We start from the raw sequence: 17,003 nt of genomic DNA, 5'->3' as shown, positions 1-17,003 counted from the left end.
GATTTAGGACAGGGCAAGGAGCCCTTACCTACTGGATTCCCAGAGGAGCAGAGCTACCAGACCTTTCTACAGGATCACTGCTTCAGGAAGACCACCTCATCTGGACTGCTTCCACCATCCTGCTCAGGTTGTATTCTGACTCTGTCATTAGTCTTTTGTGTTACTGCATTTATTTTATTTTATTTTTACCTTTTCCCCTTTCTTCTTATTAAATTGTATTTCTGACTTGGAGCCTCTCACTCATTTTGCTTTCAAACCACGACACAATCTAATGAGCAGCTCCTGTGATCTTGGACAGGTTTTTCAGGAGGTACTAAGTGTTCATGGTGACCAGTAGCATTTGTTTAGTCATGGTGTAAACAAAACATAAAATTCTGAATACAGAAATCTAGAAAGCCTTTATGCGGATTCAGCAGTGCCAAACATGTTAGCTGCTGGTCAGGATTTATTGCCAGCTCTCTTTTATGCTTACAGTTTTCCTGATTCAGAGGGACATGTCTAGAATTACCTAGCAGTGCACTTTTCTGGAATAAGTGCAGGCCAAAAATAGGACAGACTCCACTGAAATTGTGACACCCAGCTTTAGAGGTTTGGTTCAGCATTCTTGTGAAAATGTAAGAAGAGGTTCTCTGCTCCTTTTTCTTAGAGTTTATTGTTAGCAGCCAAAGATGAAGTATTTTTAGGCGAGTACTTATTCCTCAAAAAATGCTTTCAACCTTGCAAAGTTGGTTTATATATAAATAAACTCCTCCATGCATTCCCATCTGGTTACTTTTCAAATCTTCAGATTTGTTCACTGAAACATGCTTCCTTTCCATCTCCCTCAACAATTTCCCTTCTGCAGAGCGGTGAAATTGGGAACAGTCTGCTAGCTTTATGTCCCCAGTGACACAGCCTTTTCTCTCTACCCCAGTCCAATCTAAATTGGATCCTTTCCTAGGAGCACAGAGAAATGAGGGGCAAATAGGCTGAGTGATGCCACACTGGAAGCTGTGTAGCTGTTGATGTAAATATCCTGGGATATTTACACGCTGACAACAAGGGCCAGGTGCTTCCATGCCTCCTGAATGGCAGTCTGGGTTGTTCTGCTCAGCTGTATGTGAGAGGGCATCCATGTCAGAGCAGATGTAACAAGGTAGTATGAGGCTCATTTTTATGTCCAGCTTCTGTTTGAATCTGCTGTGCCTGAGGTTTTCATGGTTGGAACACATTAAACCTTTCCTAAGAAACAACCTCGTGTCTCTTCTGACATGTTGCTCTTTGACCTGAGATTGGCTGATGATCTTGGCTGAAGAGCTGCTGGTTAACTGGAAGGTTTTGTCTTGTTAACCTTTACAGGAATGAATGGTTCCTGTAAAAGTCAGTTACTAAGAGCCAGCTGGGTCCATGTATGGTTTTTGTGCTCAGCATTGGAGTTCAACCTCTCTGTGTTTCCTCTTAGGCCTGCATGATTTTGACCACATGACTTTTTAACAGAGCGTTCAGTGCAAGTTTGAGTGCGGAAGGTGGGGTTTGGTTTGAGTTGTGATTTTTTCATGGGCATTGTTTTTTTGTCTAAAAATGGGAATTCGGGAGTTATGGGATCCCTTATGAGATATGTTGCTAGTAGTGTATAGTCTGTCTTCCTGACCCATTATTTTTGGGCTGTGTTGGCTGTTGAGCAAACATTGCAGCCAACAATAGATTTGGTTACAGAAGGATGTCTTTGCAAATGGAAATATGCAAACTCCTGGTGCTTAACTATTAAAACTTTTGTGATGTTTGTCCCACTGTCCCATCTTTCTGGGAGAAACGTGTGAGAGCATCACTGCATGCTGCATTCCTCTACCTTACCAGTAGAGTAACAGGTTCCTCTACCAGTATCTTCCCTTCTGAACAGAAGGTTTGTGGAGAAACCCCTAAAAAGGGAAAGAAATGTAACAAAACTATTGGGATACAACTTTCTCTTTTATTTAGCCTTATGTATTTTCAATGCTGATGGGGAGACAAAGAAACAAAAAATATGGTGTTGGGGGTAAGGCACCTGGCTGTGAGGAAAGATCTGCAGGTTCACCTCCCACAGAACTTAAGTGTGGCAGTGCAGGCTCTGGCCTAGCTTGGAGAATGGACTGTGGGGACAAAAGGAACCACAGGCTAGGCAAGAAGTCTTAATGGCACTAGAAACCTCTTTGTATCAACTGTGCATCATTGTAAAACTGAATCCAAAGCTGCTGGGACAATAGCTGAGCCTTTGCATGACCTCGAGGAAAACAGGTAATGAAACACTTTATTTGGTGTATGGAGGCAGGAGGAAGAAGGTACAGATGATCTTGAAGTATATTTGGGGGTGATCTGTAGTATCTCTTCAGGCAGTACCCAATCTCAGTCCTGAACACAGCATACTGTGCTCATGTGTGATATAAAGCTCCAGGCTTTCTCCTTAAAGAAAGAAGTGACAAGCCAAGGACAACATGTTATATGGGAGTGGGCATTGTACTCTTGTTGCTTAGCTGGACTTCGAAAGCACTGGTTGCTTGCAGGGCATCAAAACATCCTTTCATTCTAAAGCTCTGCATCAGAAATCATCAGTGTTTGAGAAATGCAATGGAAGTGGCTTGCACATTCCTCCTTGCAACATGGCAAGCCTAGGGAGACAGCACAGTTCTGTTTGTTTTTCTGAGACATTTCCAGCATTGCTTGTACTCTGGGATAAGGAAAGAAAAGAGTACACAGAAAGAAGAGATTGTGTCACCAGATCCTAAGACAGGAGTGGAAAACTCCCAAATTTCTTTGGCTAAGTTACTGTAGTACCATAGTTGAGTGCAGTTTTCTTTGAAAGCGTTTGGGTCATGTTACAGAGACTCTAGTCCAGCCTGTGAGTTGTCACTGAATAGGCACTGATTAAATTCCAAAGGATCTTGTACATGTTTGAAAAGGTTATCTCTGCATGCAGAACAAGAACCTCATACTGTTGGGATCCCCCTCATAGCAGGAGTGGCCAGCCCCTGATTTACCCATATTTAGCTAAGCCTTTATATGAGAGTACAAATAGTGTACAGGTTAAATGGTTCTTCAGAGCTAACAACCTGGTTTAGATTTTTTACACTGTATTAAGTTATTAAAAGCTAATTTTGTAACAAGCAGCTCTTGTTTTGACTCAGTTTTCCTTCAGAATAATCTGTCTGGGTGTATTATTTGCTTATATTGATACTCAAATATTGAGTTTCAGCTATGTTTTACAGCACAGCCAGAATGTCCTGTAAGGACATTTAAGGTTATTGTAGTTTAAAAAGCCAGAGGCTACTGGTAAGCCTGATATTAAAAGGAAAAAAAAAATCCAGTGGTGATCAGTTACAATATATTTTGTTTAATCTTGGTTGGAGTGTTGGGACCATCTCTGCTTGCTCATGTGTCATGGTGAGTGCCTTAATTGTTCCTCTTTTTATCCTTTGAGGCTAAAGCTGAGGAAAATATATTTGGTTTATTTTTGTCATGTATCTAGTAATTGGAAGTGAATCTAGTTTTGAAAGAAGCATTTAATTTTCTTGCTTATATTCAGGATGAATATAAGCAAGGTGAAACAGTGTGGGTTCTTTGTTGTGGTTTTGTAAGGCAGTGGGAAATCTCAGAGTTACTGTGTTCATTTCAGTATCAGTTGAGTGGTTTGCTTCAACACCAAAAAACTCAGAATATGCTTTGAGGCATTGTGTTATTGCTTTAGCTGTGTTCTGCAAAGACCAGGTAAATGCCTTCATTCCTTTCACTATCCAGGGCAGAAGTTGCTTGTGTTGAGGAGGATTGTGTCTGAATATGCTGGGAAACAGCCTCCTCTCTTAGTTAGTGTCTGGCCACAGTCTGCTTTGTATTTTTAGGCAAGGTGTGCTTAGATTGCACAGTCTCTGGGCTGTTGGTGCATGCTGCCCTCCCAGATGACTGTTCTCCCCCAGAGGGGTTAACAGGCTGCTCTGCTCTGCTCTGCTCTGAGTGCAATGACAGAGGCTGCTCCTGCCTCTCCCTGCGTGAGCAGAATGGGGAATGCAGTGTGGAACTGCTCAGAGGCTGCTGCTGCTTAGACAGGGATCAAACTCTCCCGAAGGAATGTCATGAGGCTGTGTCAGGGGAGGTTTAGGTTGGATATTAGAAAAATATTCTTCCCCCAGAGGGTGGCTGGGCATTGGAACAGGCTCTCCAGGGCAGTGGTCACAGCACCAGCCTGACAGAGCTCAAGGAGCGTTTGGACAATGCTGGCAGGCAGATGGTGTGACTCCTGGGATGTCCTGTGCAGGGCCAGGAGTTGGACTCAGTGATCCTTGAGGGTCCCTTCCAACAGAGCATATTCTGTGGTTATATATGTGTGAAGACATGCCTGACTGTAGCTATTAAACCCTAAGATAGAATATGTAATGTGTAGCCTTTCTCAGTCACTCATTTCTGTGGGGTACTTGCTGTTAAGAGTATTCACATAAAATTGCCTTCATAGTACCAAGATGCATTGGAGTAAACTGCTGATTTGGGGCTCCTTGGGTGGAAAGTTCAAAACCTCTATTTGTTAGTCCATAGCACTTCACACCTGCATGCACAACTGTGCTTTCCATTGCTCCAGAGGCTGGTCCTGGTGGCTTTGGCTGCAGCCCTGGCATGCCATACTTTCATGTGCTTCCACTCAGCATTTCCATGCAAATCAGGGCCTTCAACCTCTAGCTGCATAGGAAATACAAGCAGTTATGGTATTTGTCTGTCTAAATGTTGGTGTAAATGCCTTGCTTGCCATCACACAGGTTCTTTGTAGTGAAGCCTCCTGGCATACCAATGCAGCAAGCAATTACTTGAATCTTAAAATCATCTTTCATTTCCCACTTCTGACTCATACAGAAGGCAGCTTCTGCAACAGAGTGGAAAGGCACAAGCAGACAGCAGAGTCTCCTCCACCACCTGACTCTGCCTTCCTCCCCACGCAGACCTATCTCATATGCAGAATGAGGCAGAGCCCCCAGAGGAAAAATAGCATCTAATCACAGCACTGGAAGCAGAGCGCTTATGCACGCAGGTGCTGGAGAGAGGTCACTCAGCCTCCAATTTGCGTTCTATTTCTGAAGCCTGGAGTACTCAAATGACATTTTTCCTTCCCTCTTTCCCTCCTGCTCCCAAACCTTGTTTATTATATATGTAACTACTCAAAGGCCTGATTATTCTGTCATGTTTATTTGTAAGTTGGTGAGAAGAAAGGATAGAAGCTAGACATAAGCTGCAGTCAGGATTTTATAAAGCTTATATTTATATATATTTCCATATAGCTTTATATATCTGCTTACAAGGGAGGATTGCAAGGGACCATTGCTGGGGGGTGAAAAGCCTTTTGGCTGAGCCCAGGAGAGTGCAAGTCCTGAGCTGTGGTTCTCTAGCTGATAACTGTGCTGTTGATTGGAGGGTAGTACTTGTTAAGTCCCCTCTATCTTTCTTCATTATCCTGTTGAGATAAAGCTGAGGTTTTATGTAAATAAGTCTAAGAGGGAAAATGTTTAAAAGTAAAGTATTATGTTTAAACCTGTAAGAATTTTACCACTCTGTGTGATGCATGTAATTAAAAAGACTATTACACTACAGCCATGGATAGAAGGATGTAAGAGTGGGGGTTGCCCCACAACATAAGAAGCATGGGGCTTGTCTTACACAAACCAGACTCTCCCCTCCACCATCACCTCCCCAGAGTTCTTTCATTTCTCAGAACTTAAGGTTGAAAGTAATTAGAGGAGAGATAGAAGGAATGGTCCTAATCTTTGGGAACTATTTTCCATTCATTGAAGTGTGATAGCAATTTTAGATCAGGTAGCTGAAGTCTGGCATTAGTCTCTGTCTGTTGTTCAGTGATAACATTTTCCTGGGTTTCTCCCAGACTCATTAAACATCATCAGTCCCAGGAAAATCTAACAAGGACTTGTGCTTGGATGAGATCTCTGCTGGACTGAAATATTAAACGATGACCCTTCATAGCAGTGATAGAAATTGGTAATTTTTTGTTGGATAGTTACACTCTCGCCTCACAGCTCAGGGATTTCATGGGCTACTGATGCCAGTTGGGCTCTGGCAAGTTCTGGACTTGGGCATTTAGGTCAAACCTGTTTCACTGCTGTCTTAAAATAGTTGTTTGCCACAGTTCATGCACATGGCCACCTTCCCTCTTATTCAGTAAAGTACTGTGTAGAGATTAAAAATATCATAATAGTTTAGGCCTTTTCTTCATCTCTACATATCATTCCTCTATGCAAAGGTCTCTGTAACCTCTTTAGGATTTTCTGGGGAAGGAGGTGAGATTTTTTTTTTTTACAGGTCTGTAGTCTAAGCAGCCATATGAATTCTTTATTTTATATATAAACACCACTATCTGCCATCAGGAGCTCAACAACTAAAGAAGTACTTGCTGCATGCCCTTTTGAGGTAATCTTTGGTGCTTGGTTCAGTTCTTTAGAGTACACGTGTTCTTCCTTCTTTGCAATGTTTTTGTGTCCATAAAGGGCAAGAAAGGATGTGTTTATTTTTACCCATTTAAAAAGGGATAAAGCTTAGATCAGATCTGGAACTTGAGTTCAGCACTTGAGTAGCAACGCTTAAAAAGGCTGATCGAGACAAGTGAAATTGGATTTTGTTATCTTGTGTTAAAGGCTCTGGCATGCTCATATCTTTAAAGCATTAAAAGCTAAATGTCCCCAGATTCAATATCCTTTAGGCAGGAGAAATGCTAATGTGAATGTTAGCTACAAGCCTATTTCACTATGAAACTCCATGAACTCGTTGCAAATGTTTTTCCAACACCTTAAAACTGTTAATATCTTGACTAAGAAAGTTGTTTGGAGATATTCCTGCACATTGATGTTGCATTTTTAATAACTCTGCCTCGGAAGGAGAATATTGGCTGGTTTATACAGACTCAAGTGGGTTGATAAGTGGGTAACAGATGCATGTGACATGTTGGAAAACCACTTTCAGAACAATAGCCAAGGTCACTCCTTGTCATGTCTGCAGCGTGTGGCAGAACTGCAGAGTCAGAACTCCCTCTCCTGCTTTTCCAGACAGGAGAAGTGTGAACTCCTCTTCACAGAGCCATGCATAAATGGATAGCCTTCAGAAGAGGAGGATTTGGTGGCAGGAGCTGGTTACTATGGCTATATGCATGGCTCACTCTAAATGGAGGAATCAAGCCAACAATCACTGTATACATTAGCTATATTTGAAGATGAAGGAAGCTCATTGACAGCAGCTGTGTGAAGGTGTCCTGATGAAAACCCATCTTGGCTCGTGCCAGTCAAGGACTTGGTGACTTTCATGCCTTTAAAGCTCTGCAGACTGAAAGCAGCAAAATCTATGCACTGTGGGATCAGGTCCTGTGTCCTCCTTAAGCCTTTGTTCGGCTCTGCAGAAAAGTTTCCTCTTTCCTGTGCCCCTAGTGATCATAGAACAGCCCAGGTAGGAAGGGACCTAGAAAGATCATCTGGTCCACCCTTTCATGGGAAAGGGAGCCTAGGTGGGATTGTATAGCACCTGATCCAATCACATCCTACAACTTTCCAGCGATGGGGTCTCTCCTCTGTCCCTGGGAGGTTGTTCCATTGGGGTGGAAATGGCATGTCATGATGCTGGCTTGGAAATAATGGAAATTCTAGCAAGCCTGGGCTCTGGGGTACAGAACATGATAAAAACAACTCCTAACTGTGTTGGCTTCACAGTCCAACCTGCAGCCAGCTATTGACTTGTTGGGCTGTCATCAGAGCCATCCCCTTTGTCAAATGACATTAGAAATCATCAGTGAAGACAGAAGTAGCTGTGGGTGGTGAGACATCTGTAGCACAACCAAAACCTTATTTTTGTTGCTTACAAATTCAAAGTCCTTTGCCTTTCCTTTTTGAAGCTAAAGGTTCTGTGGGGTACCTAGCAAATTTTGTTGCAGGGTGGCTGTTGGTCAGAGACAGCCATTGGTTTCCTTCTTTATCCAGTTCTGCCCAAACAGGTAAGTATTTGATAGGTGAGGGGTTAAGCCAAGTCTGTTACCACCAAAGGTTTGCTGAAGCTCTTGTTCCTGTCTCCAGTGCCCAGATTTTCATCAAGTGGGAGCAGTGGACTTGGGTGTGCTCAGGAGATGGTTTGTAGCACACAGCCCAAGCCCATGGAGCACTTCAATTACCTGTTGTCACTTGTAATTCCACTGTTAAGGCTGAAGAAGGTTTTGCACTTCAAATAGGGGCAGGATTAAATGGATCTCTAATCCCAGTGGAAAACAGAGCATATTTGCTGCAGATGTGAAAGCTTGCCTTTTAAAAATGAATTAGGTTGTTGCAGTCTACAAATATTTTAATTAGCCTGAGTTCAAATTAATTAAAAACTGTCATTTAAAGAATTAAGCACTTGCAGGTTTTACAGAGTTTTGAATGATCTTAATGGAATAAAAAAGACACTTGGAACTTTCCATGTAATTAAAAATAATTGAAATCTTCTGCCTGTATGTATATGAACAAATCAGCTAATAATTAAGCTAAGTTATTAGCAGTGGCTGTATTTAATATTACATCTAGAGTATAGACTAAAAAAACTTTAACTAGTTCCACCATGAAATTGGAAATAATGCAACTTACCATCAGTCTTCTGCAGTGGCTGGAATGTCACTCTTATGGGGGAGACAGAGAACACACAGAGTTTCACTGGTGGATTAGCTGTGTCACTTAGCTTTAGTCTTTAAAGGTTAAATGGCTTAATGGTTGAATGGCTTGCATGTTTCTGCTTGAAATGTCTCCCATACCACTGAGACCTTGCCTGCTGCTGGGAACAAGAGAGAATCACAGAGAACATTTGGTGCTGGTGGGATCCCTCCAGCATTTCTTTGTATGTGTCCTCCCTTTAGAGAAAAAAATACCCTAACCCAAATTAAAAGCCAAACCCATGTGGAATGGGCTGCTTTGTGTGAGGCTTCAGTCAGGCAAACCAGGTGCCAGCCTCTTTAGGGGTTGGTGACTGTTGGTTGTCTTATGCCTCTCCAGTGGCTTTGCCCTTAAAATAGCACTCTGCTCCTCCAGAAGGACAGAAATCCTGTACAGGAGCTCCAGCTGGTGCCTCTCCTTCAGTCTCCACACAGGCATTTTGAAAGAGGAACTTCCTGCAGGGGAGGAGAAAAAAAAGCCTGATAAAATGAATGAATGCTAGTGATTACTCATTCAATGAATCCCAGAAAGGTGGAATCAGCTCTAAAAAGGCTCGTAAGACTACAAACAGATGCCTTAGTCACAATCTATGCTCACTGTATCACAACATGAAGATTTTTGAAGATTGTAGCTACATGTTTCTTATTTCAATTCAGTTGGGTTTCTTTTTATTTCATCTCTTAATTTCCTGGATTAGTGATGCTTGGTTAGAGGCTATTGGCAACATCATTGTCATATTCCTAACTGTTATTCTGTCCTTAATATTTTACTCCAAGCTGAGTACATAAATGCTGGGCTGGATTTACTTTGACTGACTGATCAGAAATACCATTGTTGTGGGAGGATGGCATATATCCTCTCTGTATTTGCATTTTTAATATTAATGATCTGTTCTTATCATCAGTTCACACAGAATTTTCAGCTTTTCTTTTATTTAGAGACTCTAATCCTTTTTGGCTAGGAAGATGTTCTCTTAGCAAGTACTGGATGCCTTTTTTAATATATTTGAGATCTTCAAAGAAGCTCTGATAAACATGGCAAGTGCTGAATCTTGTGACTGATGTCAGTGCTTAATATCTTTTGCAGGTTGCAGTAGCAACCAAGGTGAAGTGTCCACACTTGTTTCAGTGAAGGGTTAATTTGGGGGAGGAAGGGGATATCTCTGAAGATATTAATGAATAAAGGAGGAATAAGATTGAAACAAATCTCTGCTGGCTATTATTTTTTGCCCATACCTGATTGTCTTGGTTTGTAAAAGTGGAGCCACGAGCAGTGAGGTCTGTTGGAGTTTTCCTTCTGCCATGTGTTTTCCCAGAGCCCAAGAAGGGAAAGGTGTGAAGGGAGATCAGAGGTCGCCTCCTAGACCATCTCATCCTCAGAGGAGGGCAGGGAGAGAAAGGAGGTGACACTAAGGAGAACCAAATGCTCTGAATTTGCTCAGGCATGGCTGAATGACTGATTTGGATTCTGAGTGCCCTCATTCTGAGCAGCTGGTGTGGCTGGGCCCCCCTTTCCCCCAAAGACATGTGCTCCCCATGGTGGGTTCATTGCTGCTGGACTGGACAGTGGGACACAGCAGGAACCCCATCCAGTGAGGGAGCACAGTGCAAAAATACCTTTCTATTGCAAGTACCTCTTCACTTCTGGTTCTGATAACAGCGGTAAGAGACACTTAAAGGAGATAACAGGATTGTGGCAGGTGTTGCTGAGCCCCAGAGCTTGGCTGTTGTGAAGGCACTCAGGCTGCCCTTTTTTCCATGTCATGACTTTATCAGTGATTCAGGGTCAGGGGTGTGGAGCTCATCTCAGCAGAGCCCCATGTGACATGTCACACATTGTCACTGCTAACAAACAGGCTGTGGTATCGAGAACAGGGGGAGTGTGGAAGGTTCTGTGGAAGGTTCTGTTTCATTTGTCCTTTTGGAATCTCATCCCAGAAGCTTCATACTTTTTTTAAACTCTCATTAAAACACATCTTGAATCTGTAGCCTGAAAGACTGTGTCCTTTCTGGTTAAGGAAGTATTTAGGTTCAAACTTTGAACTTCATGTATATGTTATGAAAAAATCAGTGAGACCTGCCTGCATTGCCTGAGTATGGGACAGAATGGTGCCTACTGTTGGACTTGGTCTTAAATGTCATTTGGTTTATTATTTCTGGTGAATGGACCTACACATGTGCTTTCTGATTAGTTCTTCTCTCATTGAAATAAATTCTGCTCATTGATGTTGTACTTTAATAGGCATGCTTTTTACCTAACAAGGAACAGACATCCTGTGTGGCACTAGAAAACTCTAAGCAGTTCAGATGCATTCAGCATCGTTTTCCAATTGTTGCAAATAGCTAAAACTCAAGTCTGTGTGTCAAGGCAAGTGAAGAGTGAGCCAAATCTTCCTTCACTGTAACTGGAAGTATAAGGGGCATCTACCTATTCTGTTGTGAGCAACAGTACTAATTAGTGCAATGCTCTTTACACGTGCAGCATCTAAAATCTGCTCCTCTCCTTCTTGATTCAGAATAAACTGCTTGGGTAATAAACAACTTGCCATTTGTTTTTACACAGATTTTACAAAAAATTCCTTCTTTTAAAACTAAGTAAGTGTGACAAAGATGATCCATGTGGTGAGAAGCTTGTCTCCCCATGGAGAAGGGTGGGACTTGCTCTGAGGGCACTGTCAAATTCTTACAGTCCCATTGCCTGGACATTTCTCCTGGTCCAACAACACGACCATGAACACACTGCCACAGAGAAAACAGTGGGAATTAAATGCCTCATTATTTATGTGGATGTAGCCCCTACCTTTGCCTCATTTTCCCTTTCCTAGAAAAGTGTCAATAATTCCAGCATCACACCGTTTATTTAATTTGATTTTCATTCTGATCATGGATGCCTTGTGTGCCTTGAAGTATAAAGGTGTGTCAGTAATGGATAAAGGCAGGCAGCCAGGGCATGCTGGCAATCCAGTGGAAATCACCTGGACTTTAGATCTGCAGCTCCTTTCCTGTGGTTCTGGTGCACATTTGGGTGATGACAACAGGGGAGATTTTTCTGCTCTGGAAAATCCCTGTTCATCAGCTGCAGTACAAGAAGAACCAGAGATTTTACCAGGATCATAGTGCTTGACAGGCAAGAGGCAGAATGATCCAACTTAAAAAATACAGCTTCCTTTTCTTTCTTTTTTTTTTTCTTATATGGCATATTTTCACACTCAAAAATAGCCTATATTTTTCTCAAAGTTCTGTGTTAAATTTTTCAGTTAGCCTCCTGCTGAAAATTTAGATCCTCAGAAAAACATCAGGTTGGTTTTTAAAACATGATATACATTATTCTATAGCTATAGAAACAAAAATGTTATTTTGTGGCCCTTGCTGCAGAAGTTATTGTTAGGATCTCTTCTCTAGCAGCAGCAAGGCACAGCCACCAGACCTGCAAATGGGCATCTGAAAAGGTAAGGTGAATAACAGTGTGCACTCACAGAGTGATGAACACACTTTCAACCAAGGCTGTTCCCAAATGCCCTGTTGGTGAAGAGATTTGAATAAATGAACCTGCTGGTGAGAAGTTACTGTGGGACAGGCTGCATAGATCCAAATCCAAGGTTTTCTGTTGAGCGAGTTTTGATGAAAATGAGTCACTCAGCTGGGCTGGTGGTCTCGTCAAATGAGTTCTTTAATGTTTTCACGCTGCCGAGCTACTGGTATTTAAAGTGAAGCTTCAGAGGGGCCCACTGAGGCTGGGCATGTGTTCCATTCCTGTTCAGTGTTTTTACAGCAATCTAGCTTTGCATCTCCATACGAGATATGTGAATATTTTCTTTCCCTTTTCTTTTCTGAACCATTGGATGAGACTGAAGTGCCTAAAACTACATATGTAGCAGATACTTTGGCTTTGTGCAAGAAACCTCAAGGATATGATCTGATATTTTTTTGGTTCCATCTCCTTCATTATTTTTTTCCTGTAAAGACAAAGTGCTTATTTTAGCTACAAAAGAAATATATATATATATAAAGAAAAATATATTTTAAATCAACTCAAGTCAATCCTGTTACAACAGGATTGGCTGCTGCTGGGGATCTGGTGTGACTCTGGAGAGAGTTGTGGCCATATCCTCACTGGAAATCTCAGCTGCTGCTGACTGTTGTGATAAAATTGGTTGTCCTCCTCAAAGGCAGTGCCTGGCTAGTGATGGTGTGTGATGGTGTATCCATGTGTTTTGGTCTAGGTAGGGAGTGCAACCTTTCTCCAGTGGGATCCAGAGGTTCCTCTGGGTGGTCCAGCACAGCCTTTTCTCACCATCCCTCTCTCCTGTAACTCCTGTCATCTCATCCCTCCTGGCTCTGCCCTCCCTAAACAGCTCACCCCTTTCCCACCTCTCCCTGCTGTGCCTCTCCAGAGATTACCCTGGGGTTAGACCTGGTGTGCTTGTCACACAAAACAGGAGAGGCCTGTGCAGGAGGGAGGCTGAGCCCCAAGAGCTTCCTGGGGGCAGGATTTCAGCTCCAGCATCAGGGGAGCACAGCAGGGTGCAGCAGCACTGGCACGGTCAGCTCTGCAGGTCTCCAAAGGAAAAGGCTGTTATTTCTACTACTGAGCTGTAAATGTGGAGCATCACAGCTGGGAGGGGAGAGGTTAGAAGATAAACTTGTTTTCACATTGATAAGTCTATATATATGTATAGATATGTTTAGATATACACACAGAGGTATAAATATATATGTGTCTCTCCTATATATATACACTTACATGCACACACAAGCCAGTGACTCCAGAATATTGCTGTTGGAGAGAAGGATGTCATGTCCATTTTTGGAGGTGTTTAAATTCAACTGACAAAAAGCATTGAATCATTAGGGCATGTGAGAAGCACAGACTTGTGCTTTTTCAGGCAGAACGTTAATACTCCTGGAAATAGACTTTCTTTAAAGACTGGCCTTAATATTTCAAGAAGCTTAATGGCTGAATTTTCAGCAGAGGTGACCAGCCCGGTCTATCTATATTGAGAAAGGAATAATGTATTGTTGTTGCTTACAGAATGTAAATGCTGAAAAACTCACACAGTCTCTTTTCTGCAGTGTTTTCCTGCTATTTAGCATCACGCCAATCACACTGGGTTTATTCCATCAGCACTTGCAAAGTTAATAAAGTATCCCCAAGACAATTGTTTCATCAATTAAACTGTCTCTGCAGGTTTTAGTGTAGTTTAGAGTTGGCATAAGGTAAACAAAAGATAGCAAACAATCCTTGACTGAAAGTCGAGTTATGACTCATAGAGTTACAGCAGCGAAAAATTGAAAAATCACAAAACCTCCTGTGTCTAAAAGGGCATGAATTTTTTACTTCTTTCCTCCTCAGCTCCCCTGAAAAATAAGCTTCCACAGCAGGAAAGCCAGGCAAACAGCAAGGGCTGCACCCACCCCTGCCCATACCTGAAGGGCAGGCTCTGAATCCTTGAAGCCAAAATATAAAAAAGGCAAAAAAAGACAAGTTGTCTTGCAGGAGCTTGGCACCAGGAGCTAGAATATGTTGTGTCTGAAGACCTAGGAGTATTTTAGGACAGTGCTGCCTATTGAAATGGAAATGTGGTTTTCAGGCTGCTTGAGCAGACAGAGTGCATCATAGTCAGAGGCTGAAGTAGGCTAATGAAGTGCCCTGTCTTTGAAGTCAGATTGCGTAATACAAACCCCAGAGAGATGCTTAGGAGATTTTTTTTTTTTTTTTTTTTTTTTTTTTTTTTTTTTTTTCCTTGCATTGATCAAGACTAAAATACTTCTGCTATTAGCTTCGGAAGGGTTTAATGGAATTGGCGGTGGGACTACGGTAATTCCAATGACGTGCTATGCAAACGAATGCCTCGTTAATGAATACTCAAAAGATTAACCTGAGTTGCCTACATGTATTATTGGTGCTTTTAACCCCCTGCCTTCCCCCAGTGGTTATGGATAGCGCAGGGTACTTTGCCGGAGGGGGAACCCAAAATTCACTAATGGCAATTAGGTTATGTGGTAGCTGGGAAAAGGATGCACAGCAGTTCTGAAAACACACCATTAATCTCTGACCTTATGGGCAGGACGGGATGCTCAAGATCATTGGAGATGGAAAACTTCTCACAGAGGGCATTGGTGGAGTGGGGGACGTGGTCAGATTTGGAGAAAGAAGAGTGACGAGGCACTTAACAAAAAAGCCTTCTTTCCCTCCCCCGGTATATCTCCAGAGCCGAAGAACTGAAACCATTTATTTAACTAGGCTCCCTTTTCATCTTCTTATTTTTCTTATGGCTGTGAGTCAGTCTGGGATTGATTTATCAGCGCTGTTAATCTGCTCTCAGAGCGCTGTCAGCCTCACTCCCAGAAGCCAAGCTCTCCCATTAAAAACCTGACCTATTTAAACGTTCTTAAGATACCGTAATGATTGAATGTCAGCAGGGGAGAGGCAGCAGTGACAGCTCTGAAATGTTTATTGTCCCAGGCCGGGCTGGGAGCTGCAGCCTGGAGCTCTGAGCTTGGCATGGGATGAGAGGCTGAGGGATGGGCACTGCCAAGATCTTTTACACTCTTGTGGCTTAGAGGGTTAATGCTCTGCAGTCCCTGCTGACCCCACGCTGTTCAAAACAGGAAGAGGTGTCAGGGGTCTGCATGTTGACAGCAACAGATCACGGATTACTGTGGCTTAAAAGGCACTTAAAACATTTTTGGTGGCTTAGGAATTATTTAGCCAGGCATATTTGTATGAAAGCAGATGCTTTCCATGGACAGATTTAAATTTCCCTTCTACTGTCGCACCACCCAGTAGCTGTGAGCAAAGAATGAATTGAGGGAAGGTATTTAAAATGATGATGCTGAAAGGAAGGTGAAGAGATGCTCCCCATCCCTCTCCAGGCTGCAGGTGTGTGTGTCCCTGGCCGAGCACAGGCACTGCAGCAGGGGGAGCACAAAGGCTGCCAGAGACCTGGAAATCTCTGCTCTAATAACGGGAATCTAGTTGTCATAAACACACTTTCAATGTACTGTTCAATGCCAATATTCTCATCCTTAAGAGATGCAGCAGAGTGCAACTATTTTTAAATCTAAGTTTCTCTCCCCCTCCAATTTCTCTTTGGGCCATCAACGGCTTGAGGAATTAAACCATTATTCTTCACAAGACAAAATACATCACTTGTACAGAATGGGCCTGGTTTTGCTCCAGGTATGATGTTAACACCTTTCTTCTCCTGAAACTATTCCCAGATGGATGAACTTTCTCATCCAACTAAGTCATTTCAGTTTTTTCTCATTTGTTTTTTAAATAGAGACTGCAACAGCAGCAGGGACCAGTGACCAAAAAAAAGCCCCTGAAATAAACAATAGGCTCTCAGTCTCTTTAGGTGCACCCTGTGGAGTGATAGTCTTTCTGCTTTTTACAGAGCAACCCAGAGGATCCTGACTCCAAAGATGTTTTCTCCAAGCCTCTGTATCTTGAACTGGTGTCCTTCTCTCTCATTGATCTTGCTTTTCATGAGTGCCAGGTTATTACAGTAAACATTTTATTAAGAGTAGTCAAAAGGCCAGCTTTTGTCAAAATCCAGCTGGCTGGTTGATCTTTTTGTCTAAGAAAATAGAGAGGGCTCATAACTGAGCTTTTACAGACCCAAGATGTCAACTTTTCTATATTAGACCACAATATTGACACTATCTTCTGTCTAGAGCTGATAAATGTTATTGCATTCCTTTCCAATATGTAATGTTATTAAAAATAGTTTAGTCATAAGAGCTCCTTATCAAAGACCCTTGTTTCCCTAGAAACAGTGACCAGCATTAACCTTTCTAAAAGTAGCCCCTGCAAAAGACAAATGTCTTTGGTTGTCCCTGTTACAAATTTAATCTAGGGAAAATGTGCTGCAATTTCTGTTTCATATTAAGAGAAAGCAAATAAACTCCAGAAAGGCAGGATTAACGTGCAGTATCCATTCACATCAGGCTAGCAATGAAAATAAATTGATTATGTTTGAACCAGTTATCTGTGTCCCTTTCTAAGCGACACAAGCACTGAAATTGCTTCAGAATTAGCTATGGAAACAGTTGTTTGCAACCCCAAAAAAGAAAAGGGAGGCGTGGGAGCAAGATTGTAGTGTTCATGCAGGACTGATGAAAGCTGAATATTTGCAGAACAGAAAAGATGTAAGTGATAACAGTGTATTTGTAAGAAGATGGCCTCTTCTAAGCAATGTAGGTGGTAAATGGGAATAGTGTGTTTAGAAGTGAAGCTCCTGGCTATGTGACAGAGGAGCAAGAGAGAGAGTATCAGCATTTTACATCCTCTTGGCTTGAAATAATCATTTTCTCAGTCTTTGCCGCAGATTAA

Source organism: Zosterops lateralis (genome assembly GCF_965231275.1).
Source record: "Zosterops lateralis genome assembly, chromosome: 2".
Classification (NCBI taxonomy): domain Eukaryota; kingdom Metazoa; phylum Chordata; class Aves; order Passeriformes; family Zosteropidae; genus Zosterops; species Zosterops lateralis.
Note: the sequence above shows the minus strand (reverse complement) of the source record.